Source organism: Chrysemys picta, chromosome 8, assembly GCF_011386835.1.
Source record: "Chrysemys picta bellii isolate R12L10 chromosome 8, ASM1138683v2, whole genome shotgun sequence".
In the NCBI taxonomy this organism is placed as follows: Eukaryota; Metazoa; Chordata; order Testudines; family Emydidae; genus Chrysemys; species Chrysemys picta.
This window is the reverse complement of record NC_088798.1, coordinates 46,133,237-46,143,694: the sequence shown is the minus strand read 5'-3', so window position 1 is coordinate 46,143,694 and position 10,458 is coordinate 46,133,237. Positions and strand designations below refer to the sequence as shown.

General features: G+C 43.9%; 1 protein-coding gene across 4 annotated transcripts in view; it reads left to right on the top strand.

Annotated features, from left to right (window-relative positions):
- The first annotated feature begins 3,542 nt into the window (after positions 1-3,542).
- Positions 3,543-10,458, top strand: part of LOC103305707 (uncharacterized) — a 123,028-nt gene continuing 116,112 nt past the window's right edge. The window contains exons 1-2 of one of the 4 annotated variants that reach the window (XM_065554428.1): positions 3,543-4,409; positions 4,683-4,755. The gene's annotated coding sequence lies outside the window, so the exon portion shown is untranslated. The remainder of the gene's footprint in view (positions 4,410-4,682; positions 4,756-10,458) is intronic. The other 3 variants (XM_065554429.1, XM_065554430.1, XM_065554431.1) reach the window with 3 other exon arrangements.

The window sequence follows — 10,458 nt, the reverse complement described above, 5'->3', positions numbered from 1 at the left end:
TGGGGTCAATTCCCTCATTTAGGAACCACCCACCTCCTGCAACCAGTGGCAGGGAGAGCATGCCAAGGATCTCTGTCTTTGAGTTGTGTGGATTTCCAGAAGCGCTTCCCTGTAACAGACAACCATGACTCCTGTTTATGCTGCCTCCACATCCCTTCCAGGTGCTGTATCTGCACATACTTGCCTGCCTGACCTCTTCGGAAATGGAGTTTTGGCTCAGACAATTCCTTATGGACAGGTGCATGACAGTGGGACTTGATTCTAACTGGGAAGATTCTCCTCTACTGCACCAAGTACTTCAGCTTCTTTGTGCATGGCTTCAGATAGTTCTAGGGCCTCTGTTCCACCCCACTTCTCTGCCTGTTGTCTCCAAGATGCTCAGGTGAGCATAGCCAGAGTAGATGGAGGAAGGAAGGAAGATGGATTCTCTTGTAAGAATAATAGGGGAAATTTTCCCCAGGCAGATTCTTCAAGAAGAGGCAGAAGTTCCCATCCTATCCCAAGTCAGGGGAGAGATTGTGTGCAGACTTGGGACACCCAGTACCAGGAAGGACTGGAGCAATAGTTTGCTGAAGAGCAAGGCCATTATGCTCCCAGTACTGAAGGGTAGTATTTCAGTGCTGCCAGTGGCTGTATCAGGACCGGTACTCTTGGATCCATCACGGACTATCTGTGTTTGGAGGAGGAAGTCACTCCATTGTCTGTGGCCCACTTCTTGCCATTGCTGATACTGCCAGAACCAGAGTCACCACGATTGTTTGGGGTTCTGCTTCTGGTACCAGGACACCAGTCAAAACTCATCTCTCTGTGATACCCTTCACTGCGCCTCCTCCCCCCCCCCCCCCCCAAAGTCTAGGTAGAGCCAGACTTTCACTGGTAAGATTGATGAGCAGAGGAAGGTCATTGCCTCCTCCTGTACGGGGAGCTCCCCATTGGTCTCAGCTCAGAGTTCTCTGACTTGAAAGGGGGATGTCAGGGTTGAGGAGACCTATACTCAGACTACTCCCTGAGAGGACCCTCATGGGGGTCAAGCCCAGACAGAGCTTCAGAATGTCATAATATTCCCATGCAAAGGAGTTGCCACTCTATATAAGTGGTACCCATCTCACTGAGGTCCTGCACCTATGAGGTCCCACAATGAGATTATTGGAGCCTGGAAGGTCCATGAGCTTATCAACCGATGTCCCCCCTCCCCATTGTGGATGGAATTGTGGGACTCCCGAGGGGAGAAGAGTGCATGCAGCCTCCCCAGGAGCTACAGCAGCAGTCAGGAGGAGAGATCCAGCCCAAGAGGATGACAGAGGCCCTTCAAATTCTCTGGGAAGCTCTGTCCAGACTGTTGGATGTCCTACATAGCACAGGCCGAAGCAAGTGGTTCTGCTATCAATAAAGCTATACTCAAACTGTCCAAAAACTCTGGAAGCCAGAGGCCACGGTTGTGTTTGTGTCCAAGTGGGCTGAGTAGAGGTATTTTGTGCCTGCCCAGGGTTTGAAATACCTCTTCTTGCACCTTGCCCCCACAAGTCACTGGCAGTGGCAGCAATGATGGCGTCCAGTCTCCAAGTGCTGATAGTAAAACCATATTTGGCCATCTACAACAAGCTGACTGAATTTATCAAAAAGATTCTGCAGTTTCAGTCCCTGACTGATGAGGTAAAGCTGTGTTGGCTAGATTTTCCTTGTTGCCTGATCTTTAATTCTGTATTATGGGGGGAGGGATAGTTCAGTGGTTTGAGCATTGGTCTGCTAAACCCAGGGTTGTGAGTTCAATCCTTGAGGGGACCACTTAGGGATTTAGGGCAAAATTGGTCCTGCTAGGGGGATAGAATCAATGACCTTTCAGGGTCCCTTCCAGTTCTGAGATGTCTCGGTCTCTCTCTCTCTCTCTCTCTCCTACCACCAGTAGGCTGGGATGACACTTTTATAATATGTTACACTGACACCGTTATGTTGAATGCATATTCAGTAGGGGATTTTCCCCCTTTTTCCTTATTTGTATTTCCTCACCTTGCTAGTATTGGAGTGTCTTTTTCCTATAGGTTAGTAATATCGATTATTTCAACTTATTATCATATATATTCCTTACCATGGCCCTTTTATGATTAGGTATCACATTTGTTATTTCTGTCCTAACTGAGCATTTATGTTCTTTCCAAGTTGTGGTGTACCTGTTAAGTTTAAACCGGTATGAACTTAGGAAAGCCCCTATGCTAACCTCCTTTAATGCATCCTCCATGTTAAAGGTTGCAGCTATATATGGACCTTATGCTTTAGCTCATTGCCATCTATCTAGGTGAAAGGTCCCAAACATATGTCTACTAACTTTACCTTAGCTCAACATACAGGATGTGGCCTGCGGGTGCCTTCTGTTACAGCCAAAATATACTCTAATATAAACCTATTATAATAAAACAAATAATCAAACCCATACGAATATAAGAAACTTATAAGAAAAGATATATAAGCAAGCAGGCTAGCCTTAGATGTATCTCATGTACCTGTTATGTATGTCAGTTCGTTGCCAGGACACTTCTGTGGTTCACTCGTGTACCTGTGGTCAGAACTTTCCCCTTAAACTCTATTTTCAGCTCCCCAAATACTTGGGGTTTTCCGTTGGGCCATTTATCTGTGCAAAGTTTATCTATTCAAAATTCATAGATCTCAAGCCTAATGCTAACTTGCTGAATCTAATGTCTTACAGGTTACAGGCCTTTAGGTTTCTTGCATTACTGCTAAATATAATGCAAAGCAATAACTATAATAAAGGCAAGCTTTCCCCACTGGGCTACAGTAGCAGTGAATATAATAAAGGCAAACTAGCCCACTGGGTTACAGTCTTCCCCCTCCCCCCCCCTTGATAGGTGATTTGTTAATGAACCCTATCACATAAGATGAGGACTTTATCCTTAACACAATAGATAACAAGTCAATGGGAATTGCCCCCTGCTCAAATTAGTGTGTATATATATATAAATGTGCCTTTGGGGTTTGGGAAAAATTTGATCCTGTGACCCTGCACTCCAAAATCAGTACTTGGTCCTGCTAGTGAAGGCAGGGGGCTGGACTCTATGACCTTCCAAGGTCCCTTCCAGTTCTAGGAGATAGGATATCTCCGTTAATTATTTATTTATTTCAACATACCATACCACAAATGGATTAAACATTGTTGTCCAGAGCAAGTCCAGGAAACTAAGGGTTGAAATCATTAATCGTTACAGGTTTGCACCTTGGTTTGCCTATAAAAGAAGTCTAATGCTTTAGTTAGGAGCCAAATATGTTTCCTTGCATCTTTATATCCTAGATTAAAACACAAGTGGTAAGAGTGAAAAATATTAACATACATTAACTTTTTGTTTAGGCTATATAAAGGAAAAATTGCAAGAGAGAAGTCTTTTTTTTTTTTTTTTTTTTTTTTTGGGTGAATTAAGCCTTGTAACTATGACTTGCAAAATGCAGCTGCATTTTTTTGTTTCTGCTTTACACAGGAAGTATCAAAAGTTTATATGTTGCTGGCTTTCTTTACCATGCTGGGTATGTCTGAAATCGCAACTAACTTGATACCCATTTTTGGAATTATGATGCACAGCAACTGATTTGCACCCCAAAGTTTTGTGACTGCAATTTGTCTAATACAAATATGCAAGTAACAAAACAATATTAATATTTGAATTTCAGCTAAGGGGTGTTACCCTTGCTGCTTTTCCTACTGCCTCCCACTTACAGATTGGGGAAGGTAATAAGCAAGATTTTGCTTTATCTTGTTGTAGCAGGGTGGCTACCCCGCTCCTGCCTGAGGGGTTTAAAACAGCCCTGGAAGCTACTGGGCTGATTGGGGAAGTAGCCACAGCTGGGCCATGCCCCAATCAGGCCCCAGCTGGCCTGTATAAGAAGGCTGGGAGCCAGGAGCTCAAGAGTCTCTCTCTGAGTGCAGAGAGAGAAGGGCCTGACTGCAGGGAGCTAGACAGGATACCTGAGTGGAGCAGGGCTGGGGAAAGGCTGGGGAGCTCCAGCCTGGATAGCCCCAGGCTGTGGCCTGGTAATAGGTCAAGGGGTACTGAGGGTTGCAGAGGGCAGCCCAGGGCTAGGCCAAGGCAGCAGGTCTGAACCCAACCTTGCCGATGATGAGTGGCCTATACTGCAGTCTGCCCCAGAGAGTGGGGGCTAGCTGGTGACTGGCAGTGGCCTTATCCTGAGGTGAGGTGGGCTTAGTGGGTGGGGGTTCCCCTGGGAGGGGAGACCTAGCGTGTGTGGATACTGCCAGGGGGCAGCACCCAGAGCAAGGGGCACCGGGGTCCTGGGAGGGACATGGGAGCCTGAGTGCAGAGGACAGGCGGATCACTGGCCTGCAGAGGGCGCTCCAGAGGCTGGAGAACTAATTCCCTGGACGACCAGCAGGAGGCGCCGCAGGGGTGAGTCTTACACTTGTACATTGGACATAGTCCAGAACCTAAAAGAATGCTGAATTAGATATTCTACAAGTTTTTAATTTTAATATTCTGTCAGAAGCAATTGACTTTACCCATTTTCTCTCTTCTCCAAAACATCCAGAAGCATTTCCTTTATGGTTTTTACAGCAACATGTTAGGTGCAAGTCAAAGATTCAGTGAAGTTTTATTTCCTGTTGGCTGTTTCCTTTCTTTCCTGTTTCCAAAGTCACTTTGCTTTTAATTTATGATTTCTAGCAGCCTGACGAGAGTACAAGATATGGGCTGCAGTTTTTAGGACCCGTGGGGGCTGAGCTTTTGGTACTTTCTGGTAAGTAAAGGTGGTTTTCTTTTTTCCTTTTGATACGTTTTATTTAACCATTCCTTTGCAATTTAGTTTTCTGGTTTGTGAACATCCTGTTTTGGTGAAAGTACGGCTCATACTTACAGCTGCACTTAGATAGTTTCAATTTCTTCTCATTAGCCTTGCTAAGTCACAATGATAGTTCTCTTCTGCAAAGATCTCAAAGGAGGTATAATCAGTGGTAGAGGATCTTGTCTTTGAATTTGAAAAACTGTTTAGTGTGAAGATAGATGAGTCCCTCCATTTGCTGAAAGACTCGGGAGCCACGCTCCATTTGCTTGGCAACTACTTGCTTGTGCTGAAGTGCAAATCCATCCACTGTTGAGGCAGAGGCTAACCCTGCCTGTGTTGCATCATGAGCGGCTGTATGAGCCACTTTAAAAGCATCAGAGGAGGAGAGCCTAGGTGCAATTGTCCTTCATGCTCTAGCCAACATTGGCTCCCAAACTGGCATTTTGAGAGGACTCTTGAGAGACATGCACCATCCAACCTGTTGGATCAAGACTGCTCCTCTGGTTCTCCTCCCTTCCCTACCCTTTTGGAAGGTACCTACCAGCCTGGACAGAGACCATGACTGAGATGGGTACTAGAGGTTGTTTTTTCATTCATCTCTAACTCCAGATCCCATCACTGTCCTCATTTGGGGATCCTTCACGAATGGGTTCTTGTGCAGGAGGTGGAGTCCTCCTTCAAAGGGGAGTGAGCTAACCGGTGGCTCTAGCAGCAAATGGGGCAGGGGGCTTTATTTGAGGTATTTTCTCATTTCCCCCTCCCCCCCCCCCCCAAGAAGACAGGGCAGGAGGTGGGGGGAGAACACCGATCTTGACCCTCAGGGAGCTTAAACAAGTTTTATCTGCTACCCGAAGTTCAGAATAGTGACCCTATCATGGATTATCCCCTCACTTGATTCTTGAGATTGATTCATGGCCCTGGCATGCAAGAGATTCCTGAGGTTTATCTCCAGTGAGCAACAGTACCAGGTGCTTCCCTTTGGGATCTTAGTGACACGGAGGGCTTTCACCAATGTGGTGTTGGTGGTGGTGGTGGTGGTGCCCTTTTCCCAATAGGGTAAGGCTGGGTACCCCTACTTGGACGATTGGCTACTAAGGCAGCAATCTTGCCAGGGAGTGTGGGTACACTTAAGATGCTGGTTCTCATGATGAACCTGGGGAAGTCCAGGGAAAGACTGGATCCAGTTGCCAGGTGACTGCTGCTTACCCACTGGCAGGCTTGAACAGCAAAAGTAGTTGAGCCCCAGAACACTCATGAGGTTTTGACTGGCTAGGTTACATCATATGATGCAAGTACTTATGTGACCCTGTTTTTGAGGCTTCACCTCAAATGCTTGCAAGTATGGATAGAGATTATGTACACCCCAGGAAGATACAGCCTCTAGTTGTTAGCTTAAGTTCCCTGGAGTGTCCTGTACTCCCTTGGCTAGTGGGAAGTCAAGGAAAGGGGTGTGTGTGTGGGGGGGGGGAGAGTTCTGTGCAATTCCCTGCTACCCTTGAGAGCTATGACCATGATGTATTCCTGATAAGTTGCAGGGGGGGAAAACAGAGAGGCAGATGGCTCAAGGGACATGATCCTTTAGAGTTAGTACTCCACGACAACGTGTTGGAACTGGGAGCCGTCAGGCTGGCCTGCAACCATTTCCTCCCTTGCATTTGCTGTGCTATCTGACAATGTTATGGCAGTCATTACATCAACAAGCAGGGAGGGGCACATTCCTTGCAGTTCTGCATGGAAGTCATTGTCCTTTGGTACTGGTGCATGTTGTTGCTGGTGGCTCTGATTACCATCCATCTGCCAGGGGTTCATAACACCCTGACAGACTCAAAAAACAGTTCTCCCATAGAACATGAATGGGAGCTTCATGGACTGACTTTGCTGAAGGTATTTTGGTGTGGCATTGTCCCGTTTGCATTGGACATGAACACAATATGCAAGGACTTCTGCTGCAGGGGATGTTGCAGCCTAGGCACTCTGGATGATACTTGTGTGGTTGAGGGCTGTAAGGGACACACTTCCTCTGATCCCTCTGTTACTGAAGGTGCTAAGTAAAATCAGGCAGGATGAAGTGAAGGTCATGCCCATAGCCCCAGGTTGGGTCTGTCAGTCATGGTATCCCATGTTATCAGCCTGGCATCCTCATGACCTTCTGGTAGGAAACCTTTTGAATTAGGACAAGAGTGAGGGCTCACCATGACAACCTACCCACACTGTGCCTGATGGCATGCCGTTTGGATAGATATAGAACCTAGAGAGTAGCTGCTTAGAGGATGGACAGGCCATACTGAGTAGCAGTAGGAATGACTCTATGAGGAAATGCTAGCAAAGTGGAAGAGGTTCATAATTTGGTGTAGTCAACAAGAAATTTACCTACTTGCAGAAAGGTGCTGAACATGGACTACCTGTCATTCTTACTCCTTGGGGATGTCTTGGTCCATCTGGTGGCCATCTGTACATTCCATTAGCTGTCCTAATTAAACTACCATTGAAATCCAGTGGGAACTCCCACTGACTTCAATAGAAGTGGACTTCAGCTGATGCTGAGTGCTTTTGAAAAGCCCACCCTAAGTATTTCCCATGAATCTCTCCATTCACTCTACAAGAATGTTGCAAACAACTGAAGTTCTGATCAATCGTTTGGAGCTTTAAATTACTATTAAATCTATAACTAAATTCCAGGTGACCTCACTGGGAGCAGAATGAGGACTTTGAATAATCTTCTCTTACTGGATGTTGTCATGTTGCTACCTGGAGTTCCTTTATAAGGCTTGAATAAAGAGGCTAGGATAGATGTTTCAGGGACATCCTTCAGAGGCTTCTTACCTGAGGGTTTTTTCACCTCTTCTTGCAAATGTACCACCAACAATTTTTATAAGATCTTTGTTGTAGGGGACTGTTAAGGAAAAATGGCTATTGAATTCTGCTTTCTGATTGCCTTCTTCTCTTAGCTGTTTTCTACCACTTCTTTCCTTAGCAAGCAGATTTATAACTTTGGGTTAGCCATGTATTGTCTAGCTTCAGTGACTACCAGTTTTGAAATTTTTTTTCTTTCTATAGACTGCATCAGTTCACAAACAATATATTAGAATCTATTCTCAACCACGTGGGCTCCAAACTCAACATGCTTGTCTATAAGTAATCGGTTGGCTTGTGGTAGTCAAAATTACTGTGAAAAGTTGCACTGCTGGAGTATAGGCTGCCTTGCATGTTTTTGCAGTAAGCCTTAGGAAACATGGAAAATGCTCCTATTTTTGATTGTTCAGTGCACATTAAGCTTGTTGTAATACATACATGCTATGCAATCGTCACAAAGCTATAACTAAACACTAGTCCTTCATAATCAGAGGAACCAAGATGTTATTTTGTTCTGCTCTACTGAGATGCAGCATTAAAAGTTATTAGGGCAAAGCCTTTTCTTAACTTAAGTAATTTTTTTTTTCAAAAAAGTTTGTTTAAAAAATATATAATGGGGTAAGAGAGAGGAATCTCTGCAGTGTTAAAAGCTTTTTAAAAAGTAATTGAAGAGACTGTCAAGGAGTTGTATTGTCTTATTTATTATTTAAATTACTACCTCTTAGCCCGAGAATAAATTTCTGCCTTACTGGTTACTGTCCTAAATGTGGATTATTTTCTGGTGATTCTACTGGAAGGTACATATGATAACTGTGTGTTGGGCACTGTGGTAGAGTCATATGGACCCTGCCCAAAGTTATTGCTGTAAACTCTTTGGGGCAGGAAGTATGTCATTGTGTCTTTGTACTACACAGTGTAGACCCAGTACTGATTGGAGACTTTGGATTCAGCATTGCTAACGCTAAGTCATGAAATCTCACCAGTCGGGCCATAAAAAATCATGATTGGCTTAAAAATCAGGGTTTGTTTTTAAATGAATTTTCGTCTTGTCTTTTCTCTGCAGTAAGGAACTCTTTTAATGAAAGCTGAGATTTAAGAAAAAAACGTATCTCAGGGCTTGTAATGAATGATGAGTTGGCCATATTGGAGAAAAAAAGAGAAACCTCTCTCTCTCTCTCTCGCTGGCTGGGGGAAAAAGCATTCTCTTCAGCCCTGAATGCAAGGTTTTGCAGGGTGGTAACCTTGGGCAACTGTGGGGAATTAATTACTTCCCCCACAAGACAGATGCACTATGAGGAGTTGGGGAATGAATCTGGCATCAAGAGGTAGTGAGGAGGGTTCCCTGGAAACAAGACTGAGGGTGACATTCCTCTACAGGCAAAGTTTAGGGAAGAAAAAGGGGAAGATGATGTAATCTGTGGCTCACTCCTCTACTTTAGCTGAGGAAAGCTCTGCTGTACTCATGGGTAGGCCATAGTTTTCTTTATTGTATAGTAAAATAAATACATTCCACGAAGGTGTTCAAGCTCCACCTACATATCCAAATCTTTCTTTTTTCTGAACACCTTGTCACATAGACTAATATTCATACCAGTACCCCCTGGGAATAGTGTTTGTTTACCTGCTTCTCCACAGCCAACAGGAAAAACACAAAACTTCATTTGGTGGGGAAGGGGAGGGAGTTACATCAGAGTGGTAATGGATTTTTATTTATTATATATATATATATATATATATATATATATATATATATATATATATATATATATATATATATATGAGAGAGAGCGCTATATCTCAAGGACACTTCCATTCAAATCACTTATGTAGATAAATCATTAACTGATTATACAAAATACCAACAGACCGGGAACTCAGAAGTAATGCTGCAATGTAGGTGCATACCCACAAGGTGCATCAATCACAAGTGTTCAGGAATAAAGCTAGTTGGTCTTGCAGTTGGCCTTTTTATTTATTAGTATAGTTGCTACACTAATGCTTTATCCAGTGGTGTGAACCGCAAATGAGAAGAGTTCAGTAGCCCCCCCCACACCCATTGAACTCAATGTCTAGGTATCCCTTCCTGCTTGGCAAGCCGCTGAGGGCACTTAGCACTTTGTGGGACATATCCTCAGAGTGTAGTCTTGCATTGTTCAAGCTAATGGGAGTTAAGACATGTTGCATTCTAATTTAGTTGAGTCAGTGTATAGTAGACCTGGGGATCATCTGTAGTGCAGAGGCAGAAATGAGAAAAATCTTCAGTCGGTTGTCTTGTGCATAACTAGTTAACAATCCCTCTCCCCTATTCCTCAGATTCACAGGACATTGCCTTTCTGTTGCCTTTCTGCCTGTGTTATTAGCATTCCTTGACAGCAAGACTTGAGAATGAATGCATGTGTATATATATTCTACTTAAGTTTTTGGCAAAGGACTAAATTTGTTTGGCTGAATCAAATTTCAAAGAGACCCCTATCGCATCCCACTGTGTGAACATGTAATCAAGAAAATAGTGGGTAAAGAAGTTCTTCCTTGAGCAAAGTTGAGCCGATAAAAATAAGTTTTACATTTCTATTCTTATTATTCATCTCTAGAATATTACATCTTTAAGTTGTATATTTAAATTTACTCTTGGTTTGAGCCAGGAAATGTGTTCTTGCAATGCTGAAAGGTGAAATTACCTGAAAACTGCACACTAGGTTTAACAGCACAACTGAGCAGTGTTTGCTAATGCAGTAGTGTCCTACACTAGTCAGTTGTTAATTCCTTTCAGTGCAAAAGCATGTAATGACATTAGATCAAAAGCCA